This window comes from Coffea eugenioides, chromosome 3, assembly GCF_003713205.1.
Source record: "Coffea eugenioides isolate CCC68of chromosome 3, Ceug_1.0, whole genome shotgun sequence".
NCBI lineage: Eukaryota > Viridiplantae > Streptophyta > Magnoliopsida > Gentianales > Rubiaceae > Coffea > Coffea eugenioides.
Genome location: NC_040037.1, coordinates 1,122,668 through 1,127,658, shown reverse-complemented (window position 1 = coordinate 1,127,658; position 4,991 = coordinate 1,122,668). Strand labels below are relative to the sequence as shown.

The following is a 4,991-nucleotide window of genomic DNA, read 5'->3' as shown; positions in this document are numbered from 1 at the left end:
TAGGAGGTCTTTTAGTTTTTAAGTAGTGGGGATAAATGTCATCATATGTCGGCTGTCATGTGTGTTTTTCATAGACGGAACAACCAATAAATCTATTACTTTGACTTATTTCATTCTTGTAAAGCTCCACAATTTCACGCTAGTTGTCCTCAGCAAAAGCCTTTATGCCAAATGCACAAAATTTGAACAAGTCTAAAAGCAATTCAAGAAATTGATTGATAATATTTGTAATTTTTCTTGAAGACTATAAGCAATAAAAAAGTCTTAGGAGTAGGCTTTGTGTCTTATGTAGTTATGTTCTAGTTTCATGACAGGCTATTCGCTGTAAAGTATAAAGTATGAGGATTAACATTTTACATAGTGATCATTTATAAAGTACAAGGATCCACTTTTTATACAGTGATCATTTTTAGTTGATAAATTTTTTCCGGTTGAATAAAGAATCTAAATTCGGACATAAATTTTTGTTAGCCTATAGAGAGACTGATCATATTTGATAAATTCGAGTTGCTAGACTTGCTGAACTGGGCTTTGGTAAACCCCAACTTGGCCCATTCAATATTCATACTCTTAGGACTAGTGTCGGGATCCGTACTAAAAAGATTAAGGTCTAGACTCCGCCCATCTTGTGACATGGGCTTTAGGGCCAATTCAACATGAGCAAAGTGTGCCATTCTATAGCCATGGCTCGAAGAAAAGGACTTAAAAATTCTGTTTTAGTAGAAGGCGTTAATTTAATCTTTTTGTATCAAGAATGTTGCTACTTATATCGGCTACATGGTTTTATAATGCGAAAGGAATCGGTAATGAGGTAAGCTTCCACAATTTTGTGTGGAGTTATTGTAAAACTAAACTATTTTCAAAAACCTTTGATTTCTTCGTCTTCAAGGTTCAACCCTCAAAATTGCCAAATTCTGGGGTACCTGCAGAGCTCAAACTTGATTTCCTAGGCAACGTGTTCTTATATTTGACGGAGTACCTCGATGGACGAGTATGAGAAGTAATATACATACATACATGTATATGCCCATGTATATATAGGATAATTTTTTTTAATGTATAATTTTTTTTTGATATATGAATAAATTTAGATTATGTCACGTAATATGAATTCAGGTTTAGTCTGAAATTGTCCGGTGGAATACACTTTATCATCTGGGGCTGTAATGACTGAATAAAAAACTATTAAAAGGCTGTCAAAAGCGGGACAACCCAAGTCGACTCTCAAGTCTCAATTGTTCAATGGACCACAGTGTTGGGGAACTCGAGCTTACCTTATGTGGACTTGACTCATTGGGATTTCTTTGAGGGCTGAATTTGGAGTCCCCTAACATTTAGTCTCCTCAAGTAACTAATCAATAAATTAGCTAAAACAGTTAGGTTATGAAAATTTGGCAGAGTAAAAAGAACACAAGTCAAATGAATGGCCTTACTTCTTGGTCCAAGCATAAAGATGATAATTTCGCCTTGTATATCCTCCTTGGATATGCAATATATCATGATTTCCTTTTGAGTTTTTTGACATAAACAACAAAATCTTTGCCTAACAAAAGATACCAACCAAATCCTTAGCTACAAGTTATCGTAAGAAAATGTTATTAGATACCAATTTAGAGTCTAATGACAACTTTTACGTGACATAATATTCTGAACATGGCACGGTAAAGCCAAAAAGGATAAATTGAAAAGAATCCCCATTCCAGTAGATACCACTCTTTGGTCTTTATTAACCTCAATGGACATAAGAATTTGCCTGCATCAGAATTTTCAAGTGCAAAGTTTTTATTTCATCCCATTTTCAGCTTGCAAAGATTAGACAGCAACCTAGTCGTGCTAATTTAAATTGCATGCGAATTTCTGGTGTCCTGGCACATTTAGTTCCTTCTAATTCCAAAAAATCCTTTTTTATACATTTGGTGTTTTTCCCCCCATCAGGAAATTAATATATAGTCAAGGAATTGAATTAAAATACAGACCCTTAACAAACCAAACATTACCTCAAACATGCATTGAAAATAAACAAGAATTTCCATTATGTTCAACTAAAAGAAATGCTTAAAGTTTCTGCAATTATATTTTGTTCCTGAAAATGTAAATTTTTTTTTTCCAATTTAGTATAGCTATCTGTCGCTGTTCAATTGCAGCCGTACCTGGAATTCTTTTTGATGGAGGCTATCCAGAAGTCCGATAATATTATTATGACAAGGTTTCAACAAAATGGGTAATGACTAATGAGTTGGGTAAAAGGCTTGGTAAAAGCAAATACGGGGATGCAAATAAAAAGTAAAAAGCAAATAATGCCACTAAAAAGTATACAGTTGAGTGACGTGATATTAAAGTTTGTTTACACAGTTCAGAGATGTGATATTAAAGTTTGTTTATCATAAAATGTGGGTTTCTGTTAGCAGGTTTTGCAATCTCGGCACTAGCTATGAAGACTCGTTGCATGCAACTTGATACTTAGTACCTGCCACTTCATCGTGCTACTTTTCCAATCTTCACAAAATAATTCAAACCACTTCCTGAATCTACCCCAAAGGTGTTCTCTATTTTGATCTGCTCTTAGGGCTCGTTAACTAGTCTATTTTATTTTGCATCTTTCACTCAGCCAAAATTGCAATGAAGCAATGAGAATACGACCCCAGAAGGTCTGGAAATAAAGAGAATGGAATAAGCAGCTCTGTGATTCTTAGCGGACTCTGGTAAATGACGCCAAAAGGGAGCTTTCAATGCCACAAAAAAGTCTCACCAGAACAATTCTTGCCACAGAGTAGATTCTCACCACAGCATTAAAATCCAACATTAGCTAAGAGGTTAATTATACAAGCAGCCACTACAACTAGCATAATTTAGAGTTAACAATACGATAATATACTAATCCAGTTCATTCACCCATTCATTCTGGTGCATGGCAAGATCCACTAGTAATTTTCTACAGCCTTCTGCGAGGATCAGCAGCCAGAAGGTTGTCATGCCCAATCTTGGACTTGTCCGAACTGGAGAAAATCATCAAACATCAAATCAGTAAAGATGAACTCCAGACAGATCAGATCAGAGTGCAAGAGAATAAATTTTGGCAATATAGCCAGATTTTTACTCTTTTCTATTGTAATAATTCGCCCTGAGGAGGAGGTGGACGCAGTAGCCAAATTGCATACCCAGCAAAATTGAACCCGTAGGCCCAATAGAATTAACTGCCAAAAGAATCCAAACAATCATACGACGAGTTAATAGCAGGAAGTGCTAAAAAAATGAATCCAAAAATCACAACAAAGAAAAACCGAAAAACACAACACGGGTAAATTGTAGCAGTGGTTGCAAGTTGCAACTTACGGAAGTTCAAGACAGCCCCCATTCAGTAAGTCCTGTACACATCACCAAAGAAATTCATAATAAGCGCAGTTCAATTTTCTTTCCCCCCAAAAAAAAAAAATTGGGCGTCAGGAAAGCAACAAAAATTTATTAAAATAAAAATCTAAGGAATTGACCTCAAAAGATCCCAAGGAAAAAGCTACAAGCTACAATCTACAGAGGAGGAGGAGGAAACAAAACAATTTTTTCAAGAAGAAAACCAGAACAATCTAAGCCACAAAACCAACCAAATTGAAGAAAACCCTAAAAAGAGCACATCTCAGCCATATTTTTTAATTAAAGGCCCGTCTCAGCAAATAGGTCGAAAGACTGAACAAATATAAATTAAACAGAAAAAAACACGATTCAGGCAAGATATACACAATCAGTCAATAAAACGCACAAATCTCAGGTAAATACCACGCACCCACGAACTCACAAGGCAGAATACGAGAAGCGGAATCACACTGGAAAAGAATTAAGAAAGCAAGCAAACAAGCAACTAATAAGAAAATAAATCAAGCTAGCAGAAGCAAAATAACTATACTCGAAATCCAGTGGACGAAGAAGAACTATTCCTACCGAAAGGAACAACAAGAGAAGATCCCAACCCCAAAGAACAAAAATGGCTACGGGTCGCAATAACCATTCAAGGAATCGAAGATCCAAAGAGAAAAGATAGTAGTTACAATAAACACCCACGGATTTGAAGATCTTAAGAGAAAAGCTAAAAGCTACACCCCAGAACCAACCGATTTGCAGCAAACCCTAAAACAAGCACCTGCGAAGCAAACTGGTAGCCTAAAAAAAAAAAGAAAACAAACAGAAAGTGCGGGAAAACAGCACAATTTCAGACGACATATCCACAAAAACATCAGCTAAAAACCACGGATTGTCGAACCTATAAGGTAAAAAGACCAAAGAGGAACTGTATCAGAGAGAATTAGGGTTTCGCAAGCACGCAGCAAAAGAGAAAAAACAATCAAGCCAGTAAAAGCGAATTAATTCCGATCAAAATCAAGGGGAAGAAGATTTCTTTTACCGGGAAAGTAGCGGCAAGAAACCAAGAGATCTCGACAAAAACAGGGAAAAGTTAAAGCAGGCGAAGAATTGATAACTCTGGAGGAATTATAAGCGGAAGAACCGGATACGGTGGACATCTATACCAATATATAGAGCCGATAACTACGAAAGGCAGGAAACCCCTGAGACCACCAGCTTCTTTTTACAACAATGCCCCTCCAACTCCTAAGGGGCCTCGTTCCAATACGCCCGTATAAAAGTGTCCAACAAACTTTAGGAAAACCAACAGAGCCTTTTCCTTTTTTCATGTGTTCCATTTCCCCATTCTTAATTTTAGTTCCCAGGATAAGGATAAGGTGCTATGAATTTATGCTCTAATTATATCTTATATATTTTAGTCAAAGCATCTTTGGCTGCTCCCACTTCTTTTTTTTTATTAATATTTGTTAATAGGGGAGAGGTTGGAGTTGAGTAGATGGCCTGTTTGACTGTTTGAATTATTCATTTTTAGTTGCAAAACTAATTTTTTAAGTAATACTTAAAAAATACCCAACCTTTTCGAGTGTAATACTTATTCGTTCTCTTCCTTTGAAAAAAAAAAAATTAATTCGAGGAAC

At 36.0% G+C, this 4,991-nt stretch overlaps 1 long non-coding RNA gene across 1 annotated transcript; it reads right to left on the bottom strand.

Annotated features, from left to right (window-relative positions):
• Positions 1-2,663: 2,663 nt before the first annotated feature.
• On the bottom strand, positions 2,664-4,581 carry LOC113765550. Its single transcript, XR_003467733.1, has 4 exons — positions 4,394-4,581; positions 3,334-3,365; positions 3,098-3,194; positions 2,664-2,996 (listed from the first exon to the last, which is right to left on the bottom strand). It is a non-coding gene; the product is annotated as an uncharacterized LOC113765550 (long non-coding RNA).
• Between the last annotated feature and the right edge of the window lie 410 nt (positions 4,582-4,991).